The sequence below is a fragment of the Manis javanica genome, chromosome 2, assembly GCF_040802235.1.
Source record: "Manis javanica isolate MJ-LG chromosome 2, MJ_LKY, whole genome shotgun sequence".
Taxonomy (NCBI): Eukaryota; Metazoa; Chordata; class Mammalia; order Pholidota; family Manidae; genus Manis; species Manis javanica.
This window is the reverse complement of record NC_133157.1, coordinates 107,867,806-107,879,948: the sequence shown is the minus strand read 5'-3', so window position 1 is coordinate 107,879,948 and position 12,143 is coordinate 107,867,806. Positions and strand designations below refer to the sequence as shown.

General features: G+C 36.3%; 1 non-coding gene across 1 annotated transcript; it reads left to right on the top strand.

The window, feature by feature from the left end:
* The first annotated feature begins 10,502 nt into the window (after window positions 1-10,502).
* On the top strand, window positions 10,503-10,605 carry LOC118970143 (U6 spliceosomal RNA). Its single transcript, XR_005057952.1, has one exon. It is a non-coding gene; the product is annotated as a U6 spliceosomal RNA (small nuclear RNA).
* The last annotated feature ends 1,538 nt before the right edge of the window (window positions 10,606-12,143 follow it).

Below are 12,143 nucleotides of genomic sequence, written 5' to 3'. Positions count from 1 at the left end.
ACCCCAAACCATTTCTTCTGGGTGTATTTTGCAGTCTAACCAAGTGAAATGAAACAATTCAGATATGTATGGCAGGAAAATCTGGGGGCAAAGATTATTTTAAAAGGTCAGCCAAATTTGAAATCTGACCTTAGAATATGGTCCTGTGAGCAGATACTGATGTTTATACTTTTTTTGTGTGTCTATTTTGTACCTTTAGATTTTCTAGAAGCTCCACATGTTTTTCCACAATGTTCTTCCCACGGTACCATGGAAGAGATGAAAAAAGGGAAAGGGGGAATGGGGGAATGTGCAGCAGCAGATGTGAAAACCGGGTGTTTCTAAGGCACTGGTATCTATAAAGGTGACCACATGTTATTCTAATTCCCTCTTACTTGCTATATAAACTCTTGAGGTAAAATTCTGTTTCCTTATTTTCACTTCTTGACAAATACTGTACATATGTCATGACTACAGACATAATAAGTCAGTTATCTCTAGTGAGAGAAAACTATGTATTAAAGTTATTACTTGTGTTTTGATTTAGCTTTCTATTTCAAAATCAAATTGCTGGGCTTCCGGAATGCCTTTGGTCTTACTTAGGGCCCCTGTAATACCTGGGCCATGCTGTGGGGGCCTTCTGGAGAATCGCTCTAACTGAGCTGTGCTGTTTGCCTGTGTTGTCAGGTTAGTAAGAAACAGCCCTGTGAAATTCATCATCACATTTACTGTGAAGATGTTGAAAATGGGCTTAATTTCATTGCATGGTATTCTATATATGAGGATCCTTAGGAGGATGTCTTTATAGTCTTATTATAAAGAAGAGTTGCACTTCTCTTGGTCAAATGGTTTGGTTTTATAATACAGACACCAAGTTGTGTTTGGTTTTTGCAAAGACTGCTAGAAAACTTTCAGTAAATCTGTGGTTCATCCTAAGAAATGTACATACTGTGCATTTCAGGTACTGGTCTAATTCCTGGCCCATTTACATTCCTATTCTCTTTCTCCTGTACTCCTATTAATGTTGTTGTAATATATAATATGTATCTTTCAAAGCAAGCTCAAATTCTTTTTGAGGTAGTAGTTTAAGAGCTTGAGATCTGGAGTCAAAATGTCTCATTTCAATTCTTTGCTTCACCACTTCCTGACTATACAATTTTGGGCAAGTTATTTAAATCCATCAAACCTCAGATTATTCATCTGCAAAATGGGGATAAGGGTTTTTACTTCATGGAGTTCTGTGAGGATTAAAGGAGATAAGTCATGAAAAATACTGAGCCCAGTGCCTGGCACATAGACAGGGCATTCACCAAATGCATGTCATTATTACCATTACTAACTTTGTTATGCTAATATTAAAAAACATGATATTCAAATATGTGAAAAAATCTGATTATAACTCTTAGGAAATTAAAATAGATCTGCCTCCATGTTTCTTTGAAATTCACATGACTTGATATTCATAACAAGAAGCCAATTTTAGGAAATAGATTTTCAAGTGTTAACAGCTCAAATCAAGGCAAAAGATTATACATGATAATTAGCATCAGCCTTAGATGGCATACAGAAATATTGTACTTTTTCTATTTGTGTGTCTTACTACACATATAAGCTAGTGTTCTGTTTTTAGGATGATGTATCTGTTTACACAATAGTTCTAGAAGTGTTAGTGAAATGCAGAAGATTATCTTATGTTGCAATTTAAATGAAATATTGCACATATAATTTCAGAAAGGAATTTTCCAGACAGCAAGAAATAGTTCTTAACAACATGAAAAGCCAGAAACAATGCTAGATCTAATTCTGCAAGAGCACAGCCATGTGCTGAGTACACCATTTCATTTTTAAGGATATAGATTTAATTTCATGTGACAATCTGGCATCAAAGTTTTCCTCTGGCCTTCTTTTTTCCAAATAGCCCTGTAAATATGAAAATGCAATCTAATAGGAAAAGATTAAATTTGTGAGACTCTATACACAGGGCACCATGGTTATTACAAAGGCAGTAAATGAACAAAATAGATTAAGGGAAATGCCAATGGTATTTGTATGATATAAACACATCTAACACAGAACTAATGAGAATCCTATGTGCACTAAAATGTCACCCTGTATATCTTATCTAGCTTATTGTTTCCTATACTGTTTCCATCTATCATATTTATCAAAGAAACGTAATAACTCTTCAGGGTGTCATAGTAATTTATGCAATGTTCTTGCTCTCTTTACCCAAGCAAGGAAGGGAATTTTGCATTGGTAATAGGGTTTTATTCTCTTTAATACTGTCTAACAAATCTCTTGCAACATTATTTAAAATAGTTAATTATTTTACTTTCAAAGGAATATGGTTATAATTTTTAGTGACATACCTAAATATTTAAAAATCCTTTTGTTGTTTATAAGAAAATAACACATTACAATTTACTATGCAAAAAAACTTAATTTGAAGGTTTATCTCACTCATATTCCAAATCGATTCATTTATTTGCATTACATAGTTCATTTTATGTTTCATTGTGATTTTTAAAAAATAGAATTTAAAAAAATGTATCCATTTTAATGGCACATAATAAATGAATTCCATTTAAATTTAAATTTCCTGTGATGATACAGAATTCCACACTGTGACCTAAAAAACAAAAGTCATAGATTTGAGATCCAGTGGCAGTTTCTTCCTTTTCCTTGCTTCAGTCTTTTGTGCAATAATTTTAAAAAGGGGGTCTTTGTAGGTTTTTGCAGAGAGTCCAAGGTATCATCCTAACATTGGCCTAACATAATAACTTCATAGATTTCCTGGTCTGTATAATGTGTAGAGGTCAACAATGACATTAACATTCTTATGTTGGCCAGCTTGTGGCTATCACATTATCTTCGTCAATTTTGCACACCTCTTTGGAAAATAAATAGTATTCAGGAGGAAAACAATTCTCATTCTAACAGAATGGTGCTCATCAAACTTCCAAAATGCATTTGGAAAACCGTGATCAAGTATGGTACATGGAGCAACCACTGATATATGTGTAAAATATCTTTCTTTCATCTCATTGGTTTCCACAAGAAGTCAGTATTATTATTGCAATTTTTGGATGGTAAGACCTCAGCATACAAAGAATGAATGAATTTCTAAAGTCAGCAGGAGACTTGAATGTGAGATGAAGATGAAGTTACAGAACCTTCATCATCTTTTTTAAACTTTAAGTATTTTGACTCTCAGATAATTGTATGAAGAATTCTGTCTTGATTTAGAAGGCTGATTTTTTTCTTTGTATTCATCTAAATTGCACTGAAATGCAACTATGGTAAAGAAACAAATTTTTATGGAGTACCCATTATTGTCTAATACATTATGTACATTAGTTTAGTCCTTACAATGTCCTTATGTGGCAACTGTTGCTATCCCCATTGTACAGATTAAAAACTAAAACAGATTTAAAGGGATGGAGGATGAATCCCAGCCCTCTGGTTTAGATTTGTGATCACTATCCTAAATGAGGAGGAAACCCTCATTAAACATTGTGGGATATTTCCAAATTTTACTATAAATTTTATGTATTTAATGGTGGTTTTTATGCTAAGAAATAACAAAAAATAGGGCAATGTGTAATGAAAAAAAATGAAAGGGATTTTCTTTCTCTGGGGTATGCAGCCTGCTCATTTTCCTGGAGCATTGAGTACTCAAAGATTTGGAGGTAATGCATACTGTTTTCATATTAAAATAATCTCTCATGTATTATAGAGTCAATGCAAAATTCATTAATGCTCATATAACGTTTTAAAACAAAACAAAATACTTCAAAGGAATTGGAAAGCTCTGTGGTGTTTCAAGCTTCTGAGAGGCAGGGTTGTACTCCCCCCTCTCGCTGAGACGTGTGATGAAAAGTTGGGGAAGTCCCGAGGTGCTCTCTTTAATTACTGCAATTTTTCCTCGGGTGTTACCAGGCCACTTCATGGTAGTCTTTCAAAGTCTACGAGAATTTACTTCTTAGAAAAATCAGCTTTGGAAAATGAATTACTCTCCCTGGGAGGATGGCAGATCCAATATACGAAAACAAAATTATATTTGGAAAAAAAAGAAACTTCTTTGAGCAATGGCTGGATGTAATCAAGCTTCTATAGATCAAAGCCAGTTAGCAGTGCGGTCGATGTTGGCAATAAGAATAGGAAACGTTTTGGCTCTGCGTGCCGACCAGCAGAAACGCCAGAACTCTGAAACGCCCCAGTGTCTTTTGCTCTGGGAGTGTCCCAGCAAGCTCACCCTGCTTCTCAGAGGGTCCCTTAATATGTCCTGGGATAGCTACAGACGAGGCTGTCCTCACCCGCCTGTGACCCTATTCTACCTCTCTCACTGTTAGGCGGATCCTGGTGTTTGCCACAGCACCTCTCCATGGCTTCAACCTTGTCGTTACTTATCAAAGGGAGACAGTGGCCTCCCAGGGCCCCACACTTTCCTCACACTGTAAGACAACACCCAGCACATTCTGTAGCAACCCTCTTCCGGCCTTACTGTAACTGCTCATTTAATTGCTGTCTTTTGTCCGGACTGTAAGGTCCATGAAGGCAGGGGCTGTTGCTGCCTTTCCACCCCCAGAAAGGGAGCTTAGAGATGTTCCATGAACGAATAAAGGAATGATTCCTCCCACACCTTTCGCAGAAGTGGCTGAGGACTCTTCCCATCAGTGTTATAGTTCTTCACAGGCTTTTGGAAAATCACTATCCCCTTTCCACCCTGGGGAACCTTGGTCAAGTTCCTGTGGGTCTAGGTGAGGTGATTTTTGAGAATCACCAACCAGTCACTTCTGCAAAATATTAACCACTGCTGTCAGTCAAGAGTCTAAATACTTTTGGTGCTGGGGTTCTTGCTCACGAAGTCAAAGAATGAGCTTCACAAACACTCAAGGTCGGAGAGCAAGGTACAGGCTTTTTATTTAGAAATAAAGTGAAAGGACAGAGCTCCCCGCTCACACCAGGAGGGGCAAGAGAGTCCGTAGTGGTGCGTTGTCTAGGGGTTTTATAGGCAGATGCGGATTTTTCGAGAACATGAAAAAAAAGCTTAGGGGTGTGGACCTACTAAGTGGTCCTAGGATATTTAGAAGTAACTTGATAGAAGTAACCTCCTGCTCTGTTTATTTCTCCCTGAGATACCAGCATCTTGGTCTGGGGGCATATGAAACAAGGTCACCTGCTCAGCCCGACCCCCAGGTGGGCTGAAGCATTGTTTGCTAAAGAGTAAGTTAAGTGCAATCTTATCTTTAAGGTGGAATCCTTCTTGCCTTTTACTGTGTTATGCCTGGGCTTGCATGCTAAATTAGTTTGCCCAGTTTGCAAAATCACCTCATTAGATCTAAAGGAGGAAAGACAGCACATAGGCCTGGGCCTTTAAGCATGTTAAAATGAATCTTATACATGATTATAAATAATTAGCATAAAATAAACATGTGCTACTCTTCTTTATCTGGGGTATATTAACTGATCTCACTGAAGAATGACTCTAGAGCTGAAGATTTAACACAGTTTTAGTAGGGGGGTTTCCTTGCATGTAGTTACATTGTTCTGACTACAGATATCCTGCCTTGCTTTTTCTGGAGGCCCTCACCCTATTCTGACTACACCCATGGTCCCTGTCTCATTTTGGTCCTTACCTTTGAGCAGTTCACACCCATTTACGCCAACACTATGAAAGTAGACTTGGCTGTTGGCTGCCCTCTTTATTTGATGGTTTTATTGCAAGGGCCAGCTCATCAATCTCAATACTTAAGATACAAAAAGCATAGTTTGGAAGTTAGATGGCTAAGGCTGCAAACCAGCTCCACCACTTCTAGAGGTGTGACTTTGGGCAAATTACCTCACCTTGATAAACCTCAGTACCTCAGCTGTGAAGTGCAACTAACACTAGCCTACTCCACATAGTCATCATCAAAGATTAAGGGAGATAAATTTTTGAAAAGTATACAACACAGTGCCCAGCACATGGTATATACTATAAGTATGAATGTAAACATTCCAGAATTATTATTTTACTGTAGCTAACAGGGGGCCCTCATATGCTGGAACTCCCTGAAAGTGTGGCATGTATAGTTTAGGCCTCTACAGTGTTTGTGTGATGTGTGAACATTCACGTACCAGTTAATGAAATAAAACAAGGAGCTAGAGTGCTTTTTCTGGAAAATGGAGTCATTGAATTAAGGAAAGCAAAGACATGCTTGGATTATGAGTCCATGACCTAACAGGATAAGAAAAAGTAGAAATGGTACTCCATTTAAAAAAAAACAATCTCCTTGGCCGCTGGCCCATGGAACTGCTGCAGCCTCTGCCCCCACGCACAGGACTCTCTGCTCCAGTGCTCCTTTTCAGCTGCTGAGGGATGCTGGACCTGGGAACACATTTTTAACTGGACAAAAAATACATCAAGGTTGCCAAGAGATGTGAACTTAGTCAGTGTCTTCCAGGGTGGTACGGGCTTCTTGGTACTCACCTCTGGAGGTACCTAAAGCTCCAGGATGAAAGATATGTTCCTTCTGGAAGGTAACTTGTGGAATTCCTCTAGAAGCATCTGGGCTGTTGTCAGACAGCAGCCTTGAAGATGCCACAGTCAGCCCAGAAAAGGGCCCTTCGCAGCCACGCATGCTCCCTGGTGAGCTGAGCCTCCTCTTTGCAAGCTCATGAATATCAATGAGCCCAAACCACAGGCGAAAGAGCCAGAACATATTGCAACAGCCAAACTGCAAGTTGGCTCCCAGAGCTTGGCCAAAGGAGCATATAATTCGAACACTGGAGCTTAGGCTGGGGCTGAGGCTGGCGCTATGCCTGAGTCAAAAGGAGGGATGGAAGAAACTTCGGCTCAAACCTCCCTTGGATCAAGAGGAAGAAGGGTGAATTACTGCCTTGTAATTCTGCCGACCCTCTATCCTGAAGTCAAAATGAAAGGTGTTCCTCACCAAAACAGAGTGCGTGAGACAAGAACCCAATGCCTCTGAAAATGTAAGCTGATTTGGCATAAATGAGCACTTCATGGGCTTTGCAAAGCAATAAAATTCTTTTATTTAAGAAGTACTTGGCAGTCACTATATGTCAGGCTCTGTGCTAGGCACTGGGACCATGCTGGAGATTAGGAAATTTCCTTATCTCAAGGAGTTTATATTGGCAAAGGGGTGTGGAGAAATAAGGGGCCAAAGGGGAGCAAAAGAGCAAGAACAAGCAACGTACAATTACAGTGCGGCGCGTTGTATGTCTCAGGAGTTCATTCCTTTATAATGCCAGGAGGTGCTCCATAACTTGCTTCTCTGTTCTGTTGATGATGTTTGGTACGTTTCCAGTTTTGGTCTATTATAAAGAATCTGTCATGGGGATCCATGTCTTCATGTGGATGTACATTTCCATTTCTTTTGGGTTAACATCTAGACATAGAGTTTGGGGCCAGATGCTTAAGAGTATATTTAACTGTATGAGAAACTGACAAACTTTGCCAAAGTGGCTTTACCTTTGGCATTCCTATCAGATGTCAATAGGATACCAACTTGCTTGGCAAAAACATTTGATATTGCCAGTTAAAAAAATTTCAGTAATTATGGCAGATGTATAGGAGTAGGTCATTGTGGTTTTATTTGTGTTTCCCTAATGATTAATGATGTTGAGTATTTCTGGTTTTCATTTGCTTATTTGCCATTAGTATATCTTCTCTGGTGAAGTGTTATGTTCAAATCTTTTGCTCATTAAAAAATATCAGGTTGTTTGTCTTGTTATTGTTTATGAATTCTTTACAAATTCTGGATACAAGTCCTTTATCAGATATATATTTTGCAAATTTTCCTCCAATCCATGGCTTGACTTTTCACTCTCTTAACTACATTTTGACGAGCAAAAGTTTAAAATTTTGGTATCTCTTCAACTTATTAATTTTCATGGTTGTGCCTTCTGTCTTAAGACATTTTGTCTAACCCCAAACTGCAAAGATTTTCTCCTGTTTTGTTCTAGTAGTTTTATGGTTTTAGATTTTCCACTTAAGTCTAGAATACATTTTCAGTTAATTTTCTTGTGTGATGTGAGATAAGAGTTGAAGTTCTTTTTTTTCATATGAAATTTCAGATTTTTTTCAGAATCATTTGTTGAAGAGACAGTCTTTTCCAAATGGAGATCAACTGTTTGTTAAAAAGATCATCTTTTCCTCATTGGTATCTTCACACCTTTATTGAAAATGAATTGACCATTTATGTGTGGGCTTCTTTTTGGTCTATAGAGTCAGGTGGATATATTTGTATGTCTGTCATGCTAACACCACACTGTCTTGATCATTTTAGCTTTATACTAAGTCTGGAAATCAAATAGTGATTGCTCTTCTTTTCCAAAATTGTTTTGGCTGTTCTAGGTGTTTTGCATTTCTATATAAACTTCTACAAAAAAATCCTACTTGAATTTTGATTGGTATTATATTGAATCAATAGATCAGTTTAGGAAAGCTGACACCTTTACAATAATGAGTCAATTAACCTATAAACAAAGTTTGTCTCCCTGTTTATTTAAATCTTCTTTAATTTTTCTCAACTAAGTCTTGGAATTTTCAGTGTACATATCATCACATACTTTGCTAAATTTATCCCTAAATATGTCATGCTTTGTGATGTCATTGTAAATTATATTATTTTAAAAGTTTCAATTTCCAAATGTTTGTTGCTAGCATATAGAAATACAATTTGCATGTTGACCTTGTATACTGTGACCTTGTTAAATTGACTTCTTAGTTGTAGTTGCTTTTTGGTAGATTCCTTAGGACTTTTTACATGTATAACCACACATGCAGTGTATAATGACAGTTTGATTTCTTATTTTCCAAATGAAATGGCTTTTACTTTGGTTTCCTACCTTATATCATCGAATAGGAACTCTTGTTGGAGAGAAATGGGGAGGGGGATTTCTTGCCTTCTTCCTAGTTTTAGGGGAATTAATTCAGTTTTAAAATATTAAGTATGGTGTTGTAGGTTTTTGGTAGATTTCCTCTATCAGATTGAGAGAATTTCCTTCTATTTCTGGTTTTCTGAGAGTTTGTTTGATTTTTAAATCACGAATGGGTGTGGAAATGTGTCAAATGTTTTTAAACTTTTAGAAGTATGTTGTTTAACTTCCAGACATCTGTTTCCAGATATCTTTCTATTATTGATTTCTAATTAATCTCATTGCAGTCACAGGATATACTCTGAATGATTTCAATAATTTAAAATGTATTGAGACCTGTTCTATGGCCCCAAGTATGGTCTATCTTGATAAACAGTCCATGTACACTTGAATATAGTGTTTATTCTGCTGTTGTTAGGTGCAGTGTTTTATAAATGCCAATTAATTCAATTTGGTTGAAATGTTATTCAAGATTTTTACATCCTTACTGATTTTCTGCCCAAATATTTTAATAATTATTGAGAAAGAAATGTTGAAATCTACAATTATACTTTTGTCTATTTCTTCTTTTACTTCTATTAGTTTTTACTTTGTGTATTTTGAAATACTTTTGAATTTCTTCTTGAAGAATTGACCCCTTTATTTTTAGGATCCCTTGGTCTGAAATCTACTTTGTCTAATAGAAATACACTAATTCTTTTTACTTTTTTTTGTAAGTTTTTAAATCATTTTTATTGCTTTTTTATTTTTAACCTTCCCTGTCTTCATATTTAAGTTAGTTTCTTGTAGACAGCATATAGTTGGGTCTTGCTTTTCCTTATCCAATCTGATAGTCTTTGCCTTGCAGTGGACTTTTTTTTAATTGAGTTAACTTGATATATAACATTGTAATAGTTTTAGGTATACAACATAATGACTTGATATATATGTAATAACAGGGTATTTAGACCATTTATACTCAATGCAGTTATTGACATGATTGGGTTTAAATTTGCCATTTTGATATTTGTTTTCCATTGGTTCCAATCTATTCTTTGTTCTCTTTTTTCTGTGCTTCTTTATTCATTTGGAGTAATCTAATGTTTTTATGATTCCATTTTATCTCCACTATTGGCTCACTAGCTCTATCTCCTTTAAAATTTTTTGACAGGATTTATGACATTTAACTAATCATAACTAATTACAGTCTACCTTTAAATAATATCATTTTATATGATATGTAAGAACCTTACAACAGACTTCCATTTTCTTCCTCTTGTCTTTTGTGTGATTGTTGTCATACATTTTGCTTCTACATGTTACAAACCCCACTCACTTTATTGTTAGCTTTAAATAGTCAAATGTCTTCTAAAAAGATTAAATAGGAGAAAGAATGTTTTTATATTAACCCACTCAATTTACCATTTCTGGCATTCTTTATTCCTTTCTGGGGATTAACATTTCCATCTGTTATCATTTTCCTTCTGCTTGAAGAGATTTTTTAACATTTCTGCAGTTCTGCTGGTCACAAATTTTTTGTTTTTTATTAGGAAAATCTGCCTTTTACCTTCAATTTTTCTTTTTATTAGTCTGCCTTTGTACTTCCTTTGTGATTATATTTATATGTTGGTACATGTATGTTTAAAAATGCCTGGAGTGCTTGCTTTGGCAGCCATATTCTAAAAGTAGAATGATATAAAGAAAATCAGCTTGGCCCCTGAACAAGGAAGACACACAAATTCAGAAGTATTCCACTTTTCAGTACTTAATACACTGGACTGTACACTTAAAATGGTTAACACAGTACATTTTTTGTTACATATGTATTTTTTTTAAGTGTGTTAAAATGGATCTAGAAATATACATACAAAACTGTTAACACTGGTCAGCTTCTGGGAGGAGGAGTGGGGGTGAAGGATGGCTTTTAGGGCTTTTCTGTACCATCAATTTTTAAACTTTTTATTTGGAAATTATTTAAATATAGGAAATTTGCATGAGTAAGAATTTTACCAAGAATGTCTCTGTACTGTTCACTCACTATTAACATATTATCCACTCGCTTCATCTCTCCGTCTCTCTCTCTCTCTCTCTCTATATATATATATAGAAAAAATATATATGGAAGAGAGATTGCATGCGCATATATATATATATATGCAATTTGTGGGGAGATACTTTAAGTCCATGCAAATATATCCTGTTCCTCATCAAAATTTCCTTTTGAATTCAGCCTCCACTGATTTCTGCTGAACAGATCTCTACCACCTGACACTTAGTATTCTGTTTTAGGCAGGAACCTTCCCTATTCCCCCAAGTTACTTACATATTTGTCATAGGTATGAACTCAGAAATAGCTGCTTTTTTTAGTGATTTAGAATTCACTACTGTATTTCACTCTTTTGGTGCCCGAATTGTCTCTGACTTGGCCAGTGGAGCCCCTCTGCATGCTGCTCCTGGGTCCCTCTGTCACATGACACCCTTCTGTCCGTAATGCTGAGCACTTTCTTAATATCTGGCATAAAAAGATTTCCCAGGCTTTACTTGTACCCACCTGCCCATCCCTCAACTCAGCCATTTCTGTGAATAGCTTTGGTTCTCTTTAGTGGGAAAAGGTATCAGAAACCAAGGTCTGGTGAAAGGGAGGAATGTTGCCTCCTTTCTCAGTGAGCTAGGAAAACAATTAATATTTATACACACACATGTATACATGTATATACACACACATAGACAAATACATATACATGTGGATATATATGTGTTTTAGAAATCACGAGTTCACAGCAATAATTTCCATTTCTGTCCATTCCCACAGGGTTTTTTCTCGCCTTCTTCTATTCTGTATTTGCAATTTTTTTTTTCACTGAGAACCTTGGATACCCTAAACAATACATTTACTTATTTGCTCAATTGCAAAATACATCTAAAACAGTTTCAGAATTGCTTCCTCCTTGCCTCTACACAAAACAAATTTACTGAAAAGAGTTCAGGATTTCTTTGTAATTTCCTCTGGGCCCCATTACTCTGCCACAAACTGATGGCATATGGTCACATGCTGTGTTCATACATGCTGGAATGGTTGGGATTTTTTTTCTGTTTCCTTCTGTCCTGTTACACTATTTGGTTGGAATCTAACTGGGCTGTTTCACTTTGCTCTCCATTTTATATTTGTACAAAGGCCCATCCCTCCAAATCCCTACTGCTGTAACCAACTTCACGCTTTTCCTTTATCCTTCCTGTTTCTTTTTGTGAAGGTAAATTGTCACAGATTTTATTATTCTTCCTGCTACTATATATGCTCT